Raw genomic sequence first — 20120 nt, 5'->3', positions numbered from 1 at the left:
GTTTTTTCCCAAGAAGGGAAGGAGTAAAGTGCACATTTTTCACTGTGTTTATATTGCAGCTGTCACATGTGTCCCGTGTAGCTCCTAATGGAGCTTTAAAATTTTCCCTTGGTTCATCCCAGATGTCACACTTTTTAAAAATGCAGTATCTTTTCAATTAGAAGTGGCAGAAAACACCAAGTAGTAGCTTCATAGAGTACGAAGGTTTTTTGCTTGCTTTCAAAATCTAAAAAATGGCAAGAAACTGGAATCAAATTAGGGGGAAATTTTTTAGTTTTTTACTATGTAAATAAAGATTGTAAGAAAAACAGCGGTCATAAATCATATGGCAAAGCGGGCTCGATTATTCTCTGTGGCAGATGGTTTGCAAATAGAGGCCCAGGATCCTCACTCTTCCCTGTGTCCACACCCATTGCCGGGCGACTGTGAAGCTCCTCCCTCCACCGGCCTATTCCTCGGCCTCGGGGTGAACGGGAGAGACTGGAGGGACCAGGCGGCTGTGGAGACAGGGCAGGTTTGAGGAAGGGCGAGATCCGGGTTGAATTTTGTCATTGGAACTGATCCTGCCTAGGAGGTGAGGTTAGGGTTAGAGCTGAGATCATCAGCATAACGTGGCTGGGGAATCTGGGCTGGCTTTTAACGTGCTCAGTCAACAGAATGTGGGAGAAGCCAAGAGGTACCAGTTCTGAGCAAGGCCTCCAAAGACTGAGCTCCCTGCCCTCCCTGCCGCCTCCCTGCCTTTGTCTGAGAAAGGGGCCCAAGGCAGCACACGGGTCAGAGCCGGGCTGTCCCCATGAGCTCTCCTAGGCCTCGCCCGGTAGCGACTGACCACAGGCACGAGGGAGCCTAGAGCTCTTTCCTCCTTGGCGGGCACCAGGCTGATTGAGTCTCTGCGCCAACAGTGGAGGAGGCTCAGGAGCCACGCGTAGCTTTTGACTACGGAACTCAAAACCCTGGTTATAAACTAATGTGCTCGTGCGTGTTTCCACCCCTGCGGGTGAGCCTTCACGCTGAGAGGCTAACAGCACAGGGTCAGGAGCATGGCACTGCCTCCTAGGGGCTGCCTTCTTAAAGAGGTGATGATGACAGTAATGACGTCTTCCTCGAGGACCTGCTGAGGACCCTACTCTGTTCTTGGCTCCTCCCCTATCTAAATAGCCCTTCTTCTTTTGGATGCAAGGATCGCTAGTCTTCGTCTCTGTGGCCTGATTCCCACAGCCCATCCTCTGGTACAGATGTTTATACACATATATTTCTCCCTTCTGGACAGGAACACACCCCCCCAGACACACACACCTTGATGATTCATGTCATCTGTGCTCCCAGTTGGGGCCCTAATCAAAAAATAAGTTTATTAAATGAATAATATCCCAGAGTCACTTTAGCAAAGAACCTACCAACCACGGGAGCCGCATTACCATTCTAGATAATTTTATCATCACCCAGTTTTGTAAGAAGGGTTTGAAATTTCATTTTCCAAAGATTTACGTTTGTTCATCATATCCACACAAGGATACCGGTACCCATATTGTAGGCCGAAGAAGCTATTTCAATTAAAATAAGATTATAGGGTATGTTTCAAGTGACTGGAAGCTAATTGTTAGCATTAAATCTTCAGGGAAAGACTAAAAATTAAAACGATTATTATTCAGATGTTTCCAAATACCCACCTCCACCTATGTCTTACACAAGGCATGAGGCAAATATGTTCAGTTACGCGAGGCGTCCGTGGAGCTTCAGTCCTCGCCCGCTGCCCCCTTTGCTCCTGCTCTGAGGAGGCCGAGCTCAGGACACGCGTGGCTGCCGTTCACGCGTCCACCTGATCACGAGCTGAGTGCTTTCCTCAGTGAGCCCGACCGTCCATCCTGCCTCCGTGGATGGGACTGCAAACCAGGCCACGTCCCAGCTGACAGCCAGTTTCCAAATGAGGCCAAGAATATTTAGATGTGGTTACGGCTCTGACTTGGGATTTATCTCCCGGAGATGCCACGGTGCCTATTTAATTTCCTGACATTTTCAGACGTGGAGAAAGAATCCGGTTGATGAGTCACCAATATTAATGGGGTTTTGAATTCTATTTGCTCCAGCAGCTGCTTCTCCATTAGTCACTCGCACACACACAGAATTAGCGGGCAAAGCGCAGGGGAAGGCGGCGTGGACGGCCACTCAGCCGCCACTTGCATTACCCGCCTCGGCGCTGCTTCTAGGGGAGGGGAGCTGGTTTCCGTGCCTTGCACGTGTCTGTCTGGGAAGCTGAAAATAACTTGTTTAGATCCTGCCTTGATGATGGACAGAAAACACCCCCAAGAGCTTCAATACTGGGAATCTGCTTAATCATAAGAGGGCAGAGAGTTCCATAATATTCCAATAATTACTGTGTTTCTGGTTTCTGGGTCTTGTACATCTACGTGCCCTGATAAGAACAGGAGAAAAATAAAGTGAAACATTTGTGTTTAGGGTAATAATTTTCATCTCACGAATAGTTGTACCCCTGCTACCTGTGAGGTTCTCCCGCTGCTAACACCCCAGTTTATTATAAAAGGCTATCCCCCAAAAACAGCCAGATGGAAGCGATGTGGAGGGCGAAGTATGGGAAAGGGGCACCGAGCTCCCACGCCCCCTCCAGGTACCCACTCTCCCAGCACCTTCACGTGTTTGGCAACCTCACAGCATTTTGGTTTCTCGTGTAGGTTTCATTACATAGGCACGACTGTAATGATTGATTAAGTCATCAGTCATTGGCTATCGATTCTACCTCCAGGGCCTCTTCCTTTCCCAGTGAGGGGTGTGTCCCTGAAAGTCCCAGCTCTCTCTTCCTGGCTTGTTCCCCTGGCAACCAGGCGAAAGCATCCTTAGGTGCTTTCCGAAAGTCACCTCACAATGTCAGCCCAATTGTGGTGGAAAGGGGTTTGGTGTGAATAGCAAGACATCACTTCCCCTTTATGGCTCTGAGGTGATTTCGGGGACTGAGGACAAGAGACCAAATATTATAACAAAATATTTTTATTACTCTTATCACTCAGGAAATTCTGAGGGTTTGGAGAGCTGTGAGCCAGGAATTGGACAAAGACCAAACTTATTTCTTACAGATCACAGTATCTCACACCCCCAGTAGTTCTTGGGTAAAGCCTGGGAATTTGTAGTTTAACAGGGATGTTAGTGAACCTGATTAAGGCTGTCTATAGTGCAAACGCTGAGGACCACGGCCAGCCCCAGCGCAGTCTCTGGAGTCTGCCTTGACAGAAAAGGATGCCCCATTTCTTAGGCAACCCCCCACTAATCAATAAGAAAGCTGCTACCACCAGTGTAACTAAGAAAGGGGAATGTCACAGGGAAGAACCCAGGTTAAAAACTATATATCTCCACCCAGAATCCAAAGCACTTCCAGGAACCCCACTCGGGGAAAATGCAGAAAACAGATGAGCTGAGCCCTCAGATTGTGTAAGGAGTGAATGTCCCACCCTCGGTGGACCTGAAGAGCTATGTTATCACCACCTTGTTCTGGGGGTTCCTAGTTTCCCTAGGATCTTGCTGGAAGTATATGATGACTTCTTGCTTTAGGTTGATTTCAAGGGCAAAAGACTGAAGTTTGAGAGCTCTTTGATTTCTTCCAGCTCCTGACATGAGCCTCTCCCAGAGGAGTCAGGAAGAATATTTTTCTTCTTTCAACTTCCTTGTGGAGAAGACAAAATCCTGGCAGCTCCTCTTGAATTCTGCCTTTGAAAGGAAAGGAACAGATGCACCTAAATATCACTCAGAGAACGTAGTATGGTTTCTGCTACTGATGCTGCCACCACCGTCTTGGAGAACCACATCTGTGGAAGGATCCTGCATCCTTCCATAGCAGTGAGGTCCTTCCGCTCCCCGGTGACTCAGGGCTGCAAGGTAGCTTGCAGTGGAAGGCTCAAGAGAGGTTAAACGGAATAATAGGTATGGGGCATATCAGAGCCCCTCACAACCGTAACTTTAGTCTAAGCAATTTGCATGCTGCCTCTTGTAACCTGGGCAGACCATTTCTTAAGAAGCCCACAGCCATTCATGCCTGCAGGCTCATGCACCGGATGCACTTCCCGATTGTAAGTCCTTCATATTAAGACTTCCAGATTATAGAGAGCACAAACTCAACCAAAGTAAATAAGGTTTTTAAAACAGGTGTGTTCGGGGAGCATTTATTGCTTCAGACATGACTGTGCAGGGCTTTGAAGATGTCACCAGCTGACCCTGTCCCCCTCTGTTACACTGTGACATCCTCTGCTCTGCTTCTCTCTGTCAGTGAGCATCCTTCCACAGACAGGCTTTCTTAATGCAGAGGTAAGGATGTCTGCTGGTACCCACACAACTGCATGATTATAACTTCCAATACTAACCAAGAGAACTGATTATATTAAATTTCGATGAGAATGCTGATTAGCACCGCTTGAGCCCTGTACCTACCCCTGAATCAAACGCGGTGCCAGAGGCATGACTTTCCCTGACTATCAACCTTGAACTATGACCCAGCCTTGGTAGGAGACTGTGAGGGTGAGCAGGGGCAGAGGGAGTGAAAGGAGTGGGAGGGCAACTTGCAGAAACACAAAAACACCATCCACTCTACCTCTCTCCTTCTGCCATTCACTTCTCATTCGTGGACACTCAGCTCAAATGCAGCCTCCTCTGAGAAGCCTTTCAGAACTCCCTCAAGCAGAACAGAGTCTCTGTCTCTGGGTCCTGACTATTCACAGATTGTTTACTTATCTGACACTCCCAAAGGCCAGACCTCTTTCAGGGCCAAAAACAAACCAAAGACATCAAATCTATCTTTGTATCTTGAGCACTTAGCATCTAGGGACACCTTATCTTGATATTCTGGTAAAGCACAAAAAGAAAAATAAACATCGTTCAGCAAGAAGCAGAAAAATCTGAGGTTTTTCCCCCAGCCAGAGCAAAACTTGTTTAGATGGGCCATCCATGCATCCACCTGTGAAACTTTCCCCAAACAGAATTGCCTGCAGGTCTTCTATTTTTCTATTTGAAATTTCTTACAGGACTAAAGGGACCCATTTGCCTGCATATATCAAAGCCCAATCAAGCTCTAATGGGAGTTTGCAGTAAGAAAGTAAAGGTTTATTTTTAAAGAAATGGCATCATTCCTGGAGTCACAAGTGAACTAGTGCTCCAAAGCCTGGATCTCTGATGGCTTCCAGGTAGTAGGGGGGAATCATGAATCACAGTGACTAAAGAAGCTGGGATTGTGGGCTCCACTGATTGATTGAGGCCAGAATTGGGAGTATCCTGTGTCAGATCCCGATGTCAGCCATGGGGTCATTCTGTCTGATTTCTTGAAAGTGGGGACCTTAGGGTCATCTGCTTTCATAGGCATGGAGCTAAAACATAACCAAAGTGAAGATGTTATCTTTAGCTTGGCCAAACTCTATTTCTGTGGTCAACAGACCTGAGGCTCTGTTCTTAAGACAGTTGATGTTGACCAGACTCTGCTATCCAAAAGGGTTAATCGTTGAGGAAGGGAGTGGACAGACAGAAAGGAGAAAGTATATGTTAAAGAAATGGAGTTCCTGCATAGTTACAATTTATTTCTGATTTCTTGAAACATTTTTATTGGGGGTATAATTTATATACCCTAAAATTCATTCATCTTCAATATACATTTCCATGATTTTTAGTAAACTATAGACATAAGCAACCATCATTATCCTCCAAGCTCAGAACATTTCCATAACCCTCAACACATCCCTTGTGTTCATATGTGGTCACTCCCCTTCCCACTGCAGCCCAGGTGAGCATTAATCTACTTTCTGTCTCTATGGATTTGTCTTTTCTAGACCTTTCCTGTAAATGGATTCATACATATGTGCTCTTTTGTGTCTGCTTCTTTCACTTAGCGTAGTGTTGGTTCACTCATGTTGCATCATATACCAGTATTTTGTTCCTTTGAATTTCTGAATAGTATTCTGTTGCATGGATGTATCACACTTTGCCTGTCCAGCTTCGGGTCGTCTTAGCGCTTTATCCTGTGAAAGAGACAGGCAGCACATCCATGGAGAAAGGAGAGAGCAGAAGCAATGATGGCCTTGGTGGCCTCAGGTTTCAACTTCTTAGCTTGTGAAGGTCAACACTCTCCTCCCAATTACCACGGCCCAGAAAAATGCTGCCATCCTACATAGGAAATACAGTCAATAATAGCTCTGTATAGTGTCAGATGGGTACTAGACTTATCAGAGTGATCACTTTATAACGTATATAAATGTTTCACCTCTATGCTGTACACCTGAAACTAATATAATATTGTATGTCAACTATAATTTTTAAAAAAATTTAATGCCACCAGTCTTAATTACGGCTCATTCTGGCAGAGTAATGGAGACAGATGAGATCATGACAACAATAATAGCGGAGCCCAGCCCAGGGCCTTCTTGAAGGTGAGTGTTTTGAATGCAGAGTCCTTCAGATGCTACTGCAAAGAAGGATACAGTCGGTTTTCAGGAAAAGAATTTGGTATGAGCTCGAGACTTTTGCACATGTAACGAGAAGAGTATCCCCAATTCAATTTAAATTATAATTGCTCAGGAGAAGGTGACTGTATATTTTTAAAAATTCTGCAAGAATCTTAGAAGGCTTTGGCGGTAAAAATTATAGAAAAGGAACAATTTTCTTTCATTTTCAAGGAAAAAATATATTCTTTTCGGTCCTAATTTTTCGAGAGTGTTCTTTCCTGACACACAAACACATGCAAATGCACAGACGCAGACACACATGCCCCTTTTTCTTTGTTTAAACATGCAAACATCTTTGACTTTCCATTCTTCACCAATTAGTGCCATTTAAGCTGAGCTCTGCTAATTAAATAAACAGTTAGCTCTGAGGTCACATTGTGGGAATAATGGGGGTTGGAGTGAAGAGAGGGTTAGAAAATTGGCTCACACATTATCTTCGATTTTATTTCTCAGCACACACACAAAGGAGCTGTGCATCAGGGCACAAGAGATTACTCATGAAAGGAATGTACAGTGAAAGATAATGAAGGAGCTTTCAGCAAGCCATCCGTCTGCTGGCAGTTCCTGGAGGCCCCTGGACAGTCAGGACACGCCACGCTGAATGGAAGCAAGGTGACATTTAGAGAACATGGCTCATTGAAAAGAGCAAATGTATGCAAGCCAGGAAGAGCGTCTTGGGGGAAAATAAATATGCTACGCTAGCACCATTGTTGTAGCTGGAGAGTTTTCCCAGCTTTCAAAGCCCTTGGGCAGCCTGGGGACACTGCAGACAACCAGAATAATGGCTGCTGTTTACTGGAACAAGCAGGCCCAGCTGAGAGCAAGGCAGACTTCACAAGAAGGGCTTCAGAGATGTTTCCTTCTATTACTCATTTCATGGTCCACTACTTTTTTTCTGCATAGATTTCAGTGTGAAAGAACTGTGGATATTCTCTTAATTTAAAAAGTCAATTTTGGAGAGGAAAGGTAATTACTGGAAAAAGACTGGACCTGTCATTATTTCATTAAAGAGAGCCAAGTTTCTAAATGTCAACCTCCTTATTTACACTTTAGAGAAAAGGTCCTGAGGAGGGCTGGATAATATGAGAAGATCCTTTATGATATGGAATCTCTCTCAAACCCCTGCATGTCCCCACATCTTTAACCCCAATTTCCTGCTAATGCCTCCATTACAGAAACAAAGAACAAAGTTCATTGAAGAAATTTCTTGGGGGGAAATGTCAAGAAAAGTCTTAATCTTCTGTGATGCTACCTATCAGTGATGACCATCATTAACATTTTATCTATAATATTCTAGACTTCTTTTTAGTAAACAAAAACGTGTACATATAAACGTAAATGTATATGCATCTATTTATAGATGCTTTTACAAATGAAATCACCTTGAAATACATTTTGTAATTTACTTTTCTTCCCTCAACAATGAAGCATGCACATAGTTCATGTCGTTGGATAGACATTTCCATTTTCATTCCCGTTAGCTATACTGTATTTTGTGGTATGATTACTCTGTAATTCATTTAATATATATCTTTATTGATTTCAGAAAGAGGAAGGGAGAGGGAGAGAGAGAGGCAGAAACATCAATGATGAGAGAGTCATTGATCGAGCCCACAACCCAGGCATGTGCCCTGACCGGGAATCGAACCCGGATTGCCTGGATCTTAGGTCGAAGCTCAACCGCTGAGCAACGCCCCGCCGGGCCTCTGTAATTCATTTAATCTCAGAATAAGAAGAAAAGCCAAAAGCACAACTGCTGTAAATGATGAGTCCCAACTTCCACCGAAACTGCTCAAAATACAACCTGACACATGCATGCCATACACATGCACATGGTTGCACCATGATGTAATGTGAGAGAAGGCTGCAGTGAACCTGGGAGGCTGCAGAAATTCTGGAAAAATTATCCAGTGTACTGAGTGCTGGAACTATTTCTCAAAACTTGCTGAGTGAAGCTCATTGTAAGTCAAAAAATATTTGTTGATTGGAAATAAATAAAGGAGAGGAGAACACAGATGATTCTTGCCTTGAGCTGGAGAACTCTGAGCTCAAGCGATTGTTAATCATGTCATCATGATAAGGGCACTTACAATTTCCAAAGACTGAGCACCTGAATTAACCTGAAATATAATTATATCACTTATAAATTATAGAGCACATATACTTACATGAGCAGAGGTTTAAGTTTCTTTTCCTTAACTTCCTTTCTCTAGGCCTTTGCGCCCATACACTCCCCTTGATCCCGGACGAAGCAAATAAGGAGGTGACACAGCTGTGGACAATGTACCATTGAGCAGGCGTGGTCAGGGCGACCCAACCAGGAGTCAACATATCACCTTATGGAGACATCGCCAGGTGACCAAGATGCATGGTCAGGCAGACCCAACCAGGAGTCGAGATATCTTATGGAGACATCGCCGGGTGACCAAGAACAATAGCTGACGCCTGCGGACTTCCAGTACTGCACAATAGCTGCATTCCGTTCCCAGCCTCAGTTTACCCCATTTCCCTATATAGCCCTATCCCTCAGGCCACTCCTGAAGACAGGTTTGGGATACTTGTATGCTCCCTGTCTTCTCGGTTGGCCGGCCTTCTCAATAAACTCCTTAGATGACCCAACCCTGCCTCCGCTGAATTGGACACAGGGACAGGCCACCTGAACCCCACTGGGGTTTCCTGGTAATAATCGTACAACTGGAGTTAAAGTATAACTCTTTAGAATAAGGGCAAACAGAGGTGACTTGAAGTCCCAGAATATGCTAGAAGATTTAAAAAAACTCCTGTAAGACACAAAGAAAGCAACTCCTATGTCAATACTGTAAAAAGAAAATTGGGGAGAAGGTGAGAGCCAGCTTCGTGTGGACCAGCTGCAGTTAAGGATATAAAGTCTGAGTACTTGAATATCAAGTTGTAAGTTTGCGAGTGTTAATTGAGATTAGCTGCGCTTTCTGTACAGAAAGAGGTTCTCTGGCCCATCTATAAGTGCTTCTAGCATCAGTGAAAGGAATATATGGGATTGTCAGGCAAAGACTGCAATTTTTATTTTACAGAGAAGAATAGGCCTGTGGCTCTAGAGAGTGTATGCTGAGGGTAACTGCCAGTGAAACGAGCTGAAAACCCTTTAAGGTCCCTGTGCTAGGTGGAAAGAACAGATCCTTTGACCTGCATGCTTCCTTTTGTCTCAGCGCAGCTAACAGGGATCTCACTTTACAAGCAGTCAGTAGCAGGACTCCAACTGATTTTACATCATTGTTTAATTGCAAATGTCTGTCAGCCTTCAAACTGGAATATTCTTACATGCACACACACTATGAACAGACTTCGGCTATGTTTCACCACAAACGCCAGTGGGAAAACCTTAGAGTGAGCCACCGCATCCTGTAGCACAGGTTTAACACAAGCTGAAGTTGCCTTCTGCTGTGTGGAAAGCAGCTGCTCTATGTCAAGTTCATCCGTTTTAATGTTTACTGATTGTAAGCCCCACTTAGCTGGTGGGCCTTTGCCATAGAAACTCTCCTAGCAACCAAGGTGAGCACAAGCAGAAAGACGGCAAACATTGGAAAGGACATCTGCAAAACACTGCTTGTCCTGAGAGCATCAGCTTCTGTGTGTCAGCCACGGGGGACATGAGTACTGGTTACGAAACTGAGGGTCCTCGGAATTCTGATTGCATTTAAACTGTCATTTTAAAACAATTTTTTTTTCTTCTCTCTCTGCGCACTTCACTGACCAGAACTTAGTCTCTCACCTTGAGGATCATTGACCCTTGAGGCAACAGAAGGCAAGAGCCTCACAAGGTTTAAGCCCCTGGTAGGCTAAACGTAACATCTATTCTTTTATTAATTGGTTTTAGACAGGAAGGGAGAGGGAGAGAGAGAAACATCGATGTGAGAGGGAAACTTCAACCTTTCAGAGCACGGGACAGTGCTCAACCAACTGAGCCACACTGGCCAGGGCTAAAGGTAACACCTTAATCTAAGTTATGTTTCAGCCCCTGAGCCCTAAGACTGGATGGCCCTCTGGCTACCTCTCCTTGAACCTGGTTCTAGATGCTAGAGCTGACCTTGGAATTGTCCTCAAGACCCGAAGGATTGATTTATTACACTCATCTCACCTCTGACCAATAAGCTCCTAACAAGACCCCGAACCTCCAACCCATGGTGCCTTGTGATTTTTTGCTTTATCATAACATACACACCATCAGGAAGTTGGGTTATTTAGAGCATGAGCTCCCTGTCTTGGATTGGCCAATTCTAATAAATTTTACTGGTGTACAGGACGACACGCCAACCAACTAAGCCACCCAGCTTGGGCAGGGCTTCTTTTTATTTTAAGACTGAATAATTGTTCATTGTATGGATATACGGCATTTCCCTTTCCCATTCTCTGTTGATGAACACTTGGGTTGTTTCCATGCTACTTTTTTGTATCTTAAAAACTGATAAAGCAAATGAAAATGGTCACCTAAAGGGGTGAGAGGAATAGAACAGAAATAAGAATTCTATGGGTATACCTCTTAAAATACCTTGAATTACATAAGTGCTTTACATATTCAAAAATAAAATTAAGTCCAGAAGGATGAAAAAATTCACAAGATGTCATCAGGCTGAATTGATCCCCTCATTCCACCACCAGTGACCTACGCAATGAACTGCAGTCTGAAGGACTTCATTGGTTTTCTGAGGTGCATTGTGAGGCTGTGAATGGAAAATATGTGCTTGAGGAAGGAAGACAAACTTAGAATTAGGTGAAACTAATTTCATTCACCTTCATAAAGGCTAATCACCAGTTACACTGTAATTAGCTGTTCAATTCTCTTACCTTCACAATGCACAGAGATATTAGTCATAAGTTTTTCATTCTGGCTTTGCACTTTTCCCCCAAAGAGATTTTGATCACAAACCATGTTCAAAAACGTATTATTCCGTTTCTAAGACTGCAGGAAACAAGGCCAGCTTTCTCCTCATTTCCGTCATCTGACTCACACGCCGTGACCCTGAGGCAGCGACAGCAAGCACATTGGTGTCAGCAATTACCGGCTGACTCATCGGAGAGCACGCACGAGGAACCTCCTGAGCGTCGCTCCAGCAGGCACTCCAGCCTCAGTGGGACCATCTGTCCCGCACTCTCCAGGGTAGGAGCCCAGCCAGCCCGCCCTGTGTCCCCCACATTTCCACTCCGATGCCCCCCCAGAAGCAATTCCTAGCCCTCCGTGCTGCTGCGTTAGCAACCGAGCAAACACTCAACACGCTGCCTCTCAGCTGGACGGGCCATTTCTGGGTGACCCTGGTCCCTCTGTGCTACCCCGAAAGCACCCCAAGCCCTAGGACAAAGACCCCCTACCTGTTGCGGTTCTTCACACGACAGTTCACAAAATACCACCGGGACTAAGAGTTTACCAATTTTTGTTTGAAAATAAATCTAGCCATTTGGCTTGCCAATCGGCCATAGGAAAAAATCACATAATCTCTCCACATTTCGATATCCTCGTTTGTAGAACCCCAACCAACAGGCTTTTTGCTAAGCGCTCAGTGGGATCTGTCGGTGTGCGAGGTGCGCAGATAAGCGTGCGGGCCCGCTCCCCCTGTGCTGAGGAGAGGCAGCCCTTGTTTCTGCAGCTGATCGAAATCCTCGGCCCTGAGAGCCTCCGCCTTCCACCCGCCACGAGCAACCGGGGACAGAAATGACCGCACAAGAGTGAAACAGGAACCCCTGCCACCTAAAACATCTCAGTGCCGTCCAGCTGAATAGTCTCTTTGGGGTAACAGAGCATATTTCAAGTCAACGCTGTCGAGTCCTCCCACCCCACTTCTTTCCTGCGGGTGGGTTTCTAGGGAGCCGTGTGGTTGCGGGGAAGAAAGGGAGGAGATGCCGAGCTCTGGCGTTCCCTGACCTCTCTCCCCTGCAGAGTGGCCGGGCTGGTCTCGCCCAGGCTCCAGCTCTGCAGAGGGGCAGTGACAGGGTCCCTGGTTGGGGGCAGTCCTCCTCCTGCTGCTCAAGTCTGCAGCTGACACATTTGTGATCTGTTTCTTTGGCTCAGTCAAGACCCGCCTTGCTCATTGCTTCAGTGTGCAGGTTTGCTGTGACACCTGGTTGTGCCTCCCATTTTTCTCTGTCCCTGGCAGCTCTACCCTTAGAAAATTCTTAGCTGTTCTCCTTACTACCGCTCATCTAAGGGTTTGTAGGAGGAGCTTCTGGGTCTCTCCCTGGAACTAAGTGCAGCTCCAGAAAGCTGGCTTGCCTATATTCCCTTGTTATGACATCATTCTCTTGAACAGAGGGGCCAACTGCACGGCAGTCTCCTCCCAAGGTTTCAAAGAGACAGTGGGGCCAAAACCCCTGGAAGGGACATCACAGTGTCATACCCTCTTTCCAGAAGCAGCATTCAACTTAACTTGCCTACTTTTCTGGGACCGTAAGGGTGAATGAGTAATGGGAAGAGACACTAGTTTTCTGATAAGAAAAGCTCCAAAGTAATGTTTTTGTTATATATGTAAAACATTTAGCACTGTGTCTGGCACAGGACATGCATTCAGTAAGTGCCAACTATTACTAATAATATTCTATATTTGCTCAAAGGAAGATGCCTCCACCCTTTTTCAAAGTGGGTCAGGCTATCAAAAATCTATGTTCATAGGTCAGTTGAATTTTTTATTGTTGCTAAAGGGAAGCAGAGGGTCCATGTTTTTCTTATGAGTGCTGGGAATGATTATTGATTCAAATGTATGCAGGATGTTTAATTCTATTTTCATATTGCCAGTAACCCTATTGCCCTGGTTTCATGATGCAAATTAAATGAATTATATGTGAAAATCTCCCTGTGAAAAATATCTGCAATACTTATTAATTAATTAATTCACTTAACCAATATTTATGTAGCACCTATTACATGCCTGGAGATACATGAATAAAATATCATCTGATCCTTCCGAATGTAGGTCAAAGAGCTCATTATTTAATATATGAAGAGCTTTTACAAATCAGTAAGGAAGGTCAGAACACAAAACTTGACCAAGGATATGAAGATAGTCTCAAATATACACTCACACATGGAAATACACACACAAGAGACCTACCAATATTTTTAAATATTTAATCCACTCAGTTAGTGGAATGCAAATTAAATTTCTAAGATACTTTATACTGTGTTATAATGAGACTCTTTCTGTTCTCAACTTTATTTGAAGCATGAAAACATTAGATTCAAAGGAGGCTATAATGTTAAAATTTCTAAATGATCAAGATCAGCCAACTCTTAAAGATTTTATCTATAATAAGGAGGTAAAGGAGCTAGAACATTGAAGATTGAGGGAAGATTTGAGAAGACTGTTTTTGAAAGCTCTTGATTTGCCGAATTCTATCCCTAAGGAGAGCAGTAAAGGAGCCCCAATCTCTGACCTTAGGTCTGGAGAGTTTCGGAGGGATCCTCAGAGCCTAGATGCTCATTCATCACATTTGTATTGAGTTGTGCAAGTTGCTACTGTGCTAAGTGCGGGAGATAGAGCAGTAGAGAAGGCCCATGAGACACCACCACTGTAGAATGTATGTCCTAAGAAATGACTGTTCAGCTGCGTAGTTTCATATGCTGATCACTCATTCATAAGGATTAGATTTGGGGGGGGGGGGCATTCCAAGCAAACTGTGGGTAAATCTATGCAAATTAAACATGTTAGCTCAACCCCTAGAGCAACCAGCTTCCAAAACCCCTGTAAGCAGAAAAGCTTCTGAGTGCTTGCTTTTGTGTTTTGTTTTGCTGTTTCTGAAAGGGACGTGCACTCAGCTAATCTTGTGCTTCTTCATCCCAAGTCCTGTTTATCAGATTGCTTTCGCAGTGAAAAAAGAAAGCTCTTCATTGCCAATGACTCGCATTTTTAAAAGATCAAAATAAAACTCTCAACAGAACGTCAGCATCTAGTCAGGCTTCCACAATTTCTTTTTTCCTACAACTTTCTTTTGGAGTTGATTTCCTCTGAGAAGCAGTCTTCTTAGCAATATTCAGCCTGTGCCCTACTGTCAGTGATGTCCGTGGAATTTAATGGGAAGGCAGCGAGCTCAGGGCTGGACGTGGCTGGCTTCCACTGCAGTCGCCAGCTTAGGCCTCCGTGTCAGGATATGACAGAGGGCATGGAGGTGAGGCCCCAGGCAAAGAGGACAGGGCTTGGTTCATTGAGAAACTAGCTAGAGCCCATTTATTTCCATTTTTATTATTTCCATGGTCCATTTATTTCTTCTCCATGTGGGGCTGCGAAGGATAGCATGGTTGTGACCGCCTCCCCTTTCCAGTGGCTCCATATGGGGCAGCTTCCTGAAAAGGGCCCCCCAGCCCTCAGTGACTGCCTCCCATTTCCTTCCTTCTTTATTCACAAAGGCTTTTTGCGAGACTCTTCCTCCCATCGAAGCATCCTTGAGGCCCTGTGGCCTAGCACACCTTGAGGGCCCTGCATCTTCCCCCAGGGCCGGGAAGAGCTAACAACACGTCTGCCACAAGTCCCCCATCAGCACCGTCCTGAAGAGGCCGAGGCCACCTGCGACATTTCATCTGAAGCCGTCAGCCCCGATTCTCAGCATCTCCGCTTTCAAAGAAGACCGAGTGGGAAGAGGCGGGGATTCATTCTGATACCCAGGGATCTGAAACGCAAAAATAACAATTCGCAGGGAGAAGATGACTATACTCTCATCTCAGATGACCCTCACTTTATCACAGAACCTGTCTTCCATGGAGGGAAAGACGGATGAGGGGGGACAAAGAGAAGAGTGTCAGGGAGGTTAGCCGTGTGGGCCTGGGAAGGTTCTCTGTGTTTGCCTGGTATCTGCCCAGTGGTCACACCCAGCTCCCTCCACCCTGGAAGGCAGGGGCTAAGCTCCATTTCACCTGTAGCAGCTGGTTAGTGCTGCAGGAGGATGCGCTGAGGCGGGAGGAAGAGCAGCTTTACCAGAATCACTGACACTCTAGCGACAAGGAGGCACCGGCGACAGCGCCAGTGGCTGTCTTGGATCATGAGGTGATCGTGAGGCTGAAAACCATGTGATAAAAGAGGTGAAACAGGAAAAGAGAAGGGGGGGGGGCATTTTTCAAAATGCTGTGTATAAAATAATCTGATTTGTACTTTTAAAAACCATATGAATATGTTTTGACATAGCATGTGATACTTGATGTATGCTTGTATGTATCCACGTGTATGTGAGAGATGATATATGGGGAAAAAATTAACAATAAGCCCCAAACTGTTACAAGTGTTTTCCCGTGTTGGGAGGAATCCCATGTGATGAGCTATGGGAGAGTTCCTTTATTTTTCTCTCTGTTTTTACTATCAAATTGTTTTCATTTAAAAAAAATTATATATGTTATTTTTAAAATTTAAAAAGAAAGAATGTGTAGCCTTATATTTCAAATATAACTTTAATTCTGAATATTCACTTATATTCCTTCAAGAATTATAACCTTGATAAAATATTAAAGCCGAAAGAGATCTCTTGGCTTGTCCAGTCCCACCTTACAGTTCTACAGGTGCGCACTCATCGGCTTTGAAAGATGAATGACACGCCTCAACGAAATGCAGCTGCCTGCTGGAGTCGCCTGGAAGGAGAGCTAATTTCATGAAAAATCTAATGGATCTAGATGTTTTCTCATATATTTTATCCTAATTTCTTTATTTCAACCCTGCAAGAGACCCATAATATCTCTACCTTACAGATGAGGGAAGTAAAGTTTGGACAGTTTATGTAACTAATTTCCCTGGGGGCCTGCATCAGTTAAGGCAAGAGCCAGGATTCAAAATCTGGTCTATCTGTTCCAGATTCTTTCCACATCATGATTTTGCCTCTTACACCGGCCCTATGCAAAGCTTGGAAACAACAGCGAAGCCTGACAGCTCCCAAGTTAAATACTCCCTGTTATTTGTTTGCTGAGTGTCTCTGCAACATCCGCCAGAGGGCTTCATCCCCAGGGACCCTGTCCCACTAGACTGCCCCTGTGGGCTGCTTGATTTAAGGTCGATCCCAAGTTGCCAAGGGGAGAATGTCAGTCGTTCCATGACTTGAAACCAGATAACATAAAATGTCAACGATGCATGACCAAAAGTCTCACAGAAAACAAGGAAACATTAATGAGACCGAGGCCAGGGATTTCAAAGTTTCAAGAAGCAAGATCCCCCACTGGGCTTCTGCCAATCAGCACTTGGTCATCAAGGGAAATAACAACTCCAGGACCACAGACAAGCTGATGACTTTCTCGGTGGATACCAAATGGTAGCAATACGAAGGCAACACAAGGCCTGAAGAAGGGATCTCAGAGCCCAAGGAGAAATGCAAGAAATTGTGACATTTCTTAAATGTAGTTTGTTTTGTCACAGGCTTTCTTTTTCTATTTTTATCTCTGTGTAATTTTTTTTAAAGCTTTCTTTTCCCAAATCCTTACCCAAAATGTATACCAGAAGGTACATCAGGTTTCCTTTTGGTTTTGAGTTTCCACAGCATCGTTGCACACCCAGGAATCTCTTGCTCCAGGTTGAGAAGTTAGGTTCTCACTGAGGATAAATGTAATCTGACCACAAGGCATTTTGCAATGTGGCTCTTGCCTAGGCCTACATCCCGCCCCATCCCGCCCCACACACTCTCTAAGGGCCAGTCTCAATGGGCTGTTTGATATTCCTGTATTCCCGTAGCATGCCATTCCTCTCATTCCTCTGCACCCCTGCCTGGAATGCCCTTTTGCCTATCCATTGCCCAGCAGTCTGCTGCTTGCCTTCCAACAAAAGATCTCAGAGTGCCCCTCTGCTCTTCCCAGCTTTCCCAGATGTAACATAGGATTCCACGAGCAGTGCCTTGACCTAGTTTTGAAGTCATGGCTAAAAATTCAGTTCCTATTCCTGGGCAGTTTACCAAGCCCTCACCTCAACTGCTCTTATCAGACTCCTGGGCTACAATACTCACAACACCCAACTGCCAGAGCCCCTCACCCCCAGATATCCCAGACCCAGAGACGAACCCTTCTTTGGATCTGCAGAATTATTTATAATATCTCATCCCTAAGAAGCCCTTGGAAAACCTAGCTAACCGCACTCCAGTTGCCATACAGAAGGCACCTCATATAGTTCCAGCTCGCTGTTACCCTGTCCCCTGGTACAACACTCTGTGTGGCCACCTTCTCTTGTTTAGAGCTATAACAAAAAGTCTGCCTCTGAGTGCCTTTATGTTCTGTTCACCACCCAAAAGACCTATAATCATACTTAATATTATATAATTATGAAACACTAGATGGGTTAGGTGTGTTTTAAATGTCTAAAAAATTTTAAATGAACTATATAACATGAAAAAAATCAGGCATCATTGAAAGAAAAATATGCTTAAATTAATATAATAATTGTAATTAACTGTTGAAACAGCAGATGAGATAGAGCTCAAGAAAGAATCAATGAACTGGAAGATAAATCTGAAGAACTTACCCTAATGAAGCACAGAGAGCCAAAAATAGCAAATATTCCTATGGTACTTTCCATGTTCAGGTATCATACAAATCTCTCTAACAATATTAAATGTCTTTTCCTCCCATCAACCCTGTAAGTTAGATATTATTTTGTTCCCATTTTACAGATGGGAAAACTAAGAAAGAGAGAAATGAAATACTCTGCCCAAAGTCACACTACAAGTAGTGGCAAAGATAAAATTGGAACCCAGACATTTAAACTCTGAAGTTTAGCATCTTAACCATTATGAGAATGAAAGAAAAAAAAAACACAATATTTTTGAAGAAAAAAACTTTTTGACATTTATCTATCTATTTGAAGTTTCACACATGAATAGGGGAGAGGTATATTTAGAGACAATTATCAGATTCAGAATACAGCAAGTCTCAAGCAGGATAAATAAAAATGATTCCACACTGATGTGACAAAAATAATTCATACATATTTTTTTAGAGTGATTCTACCAGAATATCAGAATATTTCATCTTTATGCATGAATCATAGAGAAGTAAATTCCAAAGTTCCTTTGTCTAACACACAAAAATAACTATTTAATGTATCCTCCAGGATTATAGGCATTAACATATATACTGTTGTTCATAACAACCAATCAATATACATAATATAATTGACAAGCTTGATCTAACGAACGTACATGGAATCCTACATAAACAATTAGAGAATAAAATTCTAGGCCACAAAATACGTCCCAATAAATGCCACCAAATTGCATTTTTACTGTAAGACAATAAAATTTGAAATCTGTTTTTTAATGATAACTTTTTAAAAACTTTCAGTATTTATAAAAATTTAAAAATACATTTCTAAATAATTTATGGCTCAAAGAAGAAATTATAATAGAAATTAGAAAATGCCAGAAACTGAACTACAAATTGTCCCAGGGCTCCTCCTCTCCTGCATCCATTAACTTCTCAAAGAGGCAGTGTGGATGCTCATTTACCCCTTGGTGTGAATCTCAGACAGTGAGCTGCCTGCCATGGGGAAATTTCCATGTAATATACATCAGAGTGGTAAAAGTCTAGACAACTGGCCAGTCTTGTGGGTTCAAATTTTGGTTCTGCCCTTTTTTAGTTGTGTGCCTCAGTTACCTCATCCATAAAATGGGAATAACCATAACTACATATAAGATTGTTCAAACTGAATATACATACTCTCTCTATGTACATGCATATATATGTACATGTATGTGCTGCTGGAATGCTACCTGATGTCAAGCAAGCACCATATAACTCCGTATGGCTCTCCTTGTTGCTAGTGGAATATCAGTGAGCATATGGAGGTGGTGCTTAGGGAACAGAGGCCTTTGCAAAAATCCTAAAACTGTGTTTGTTGGCAGCCCCTTTCTCCGCCCGTGGTTGAATCCAAACCTATTGTTTAGTCTGACCACGCTTATCAGCACCTTTCTCTCCACCCCACGCAGCCATCGATTTTGTCTGCGCAGCCCAGGTAACGTTTCCCTTGAATGATCTTTGCTCCCTCCATCCTGGAGTTTTCACCTGCGGGCCCTCCCCAGGTCACAACCAGGGGAAAGAGGGCAAAGTAGAGAATTCCAGAATCCTCACACTCAGCAATATATCGACGCTGCACGAAAAACGGAGCCCCTAGAGAATAAAGAGTTAGAGCCCATTCAAAACAAATTCCAAGTCCAGTTTGACAAAGCCGTGTTGATAACACCCGTGCTGCTTGTCCTATGCGCCTTTGGGTAAGAGCAATGCGTCTCCTGCGGGAGCGGGAGGGGTTGGGGTTGTTCCTTTCGCTTCGCCAGGCCGGCAAGAAGGAGCATCTGCAGGGGCCAGAGGAGCAGAACTGACTCTTCTGCTGTCTGAGCCCGGCCAGGCCTCTGGCCTCACGGTGGCCCGGCTTCCTCCATGCTCTCTGCAGGCCGCACTGGGGTGGCTTTCCCTCCGCGCTGGGGTGGCTTTCCCTCCGCGCTGGGGTGGCTTTCCCTCCGCGCTGGGGTGGCTTTCCCTTGTCTGTGTTACCAGTTTCCCACCGCTTCCCGGTGGGCGGAAGGAACAGCCACTCATCTGATTGTTTGGAGGGAATCCAGGACGAAGGGGCCGGTTCTGTGCCTCTTCATCTGCCCTCCAGAGAAAGCTTGCTAGCCTTTCCCTCCTCTCTCTCCCTCCCTCCTCTCTCCCTC

Source organism: Miniopterus natalensis, chromosome 8 (genome assembly GCF_054644295.1).
Source record: "Miniopterus natalensis isolate mMinNat1 chromosome 8, mMinNat1.hap1, whole genome shotgun sequence".
In the NCBI taxonomy this organism is placed as follows: Eukaryota; Metazoa; Chordata; class Mammalia; order Chiroptera; family Miniopteridae; genus Miniopterus; species Miniopterus natalensis.
This window is presented reverse-complemented; position numbering follows the sequence as displayed.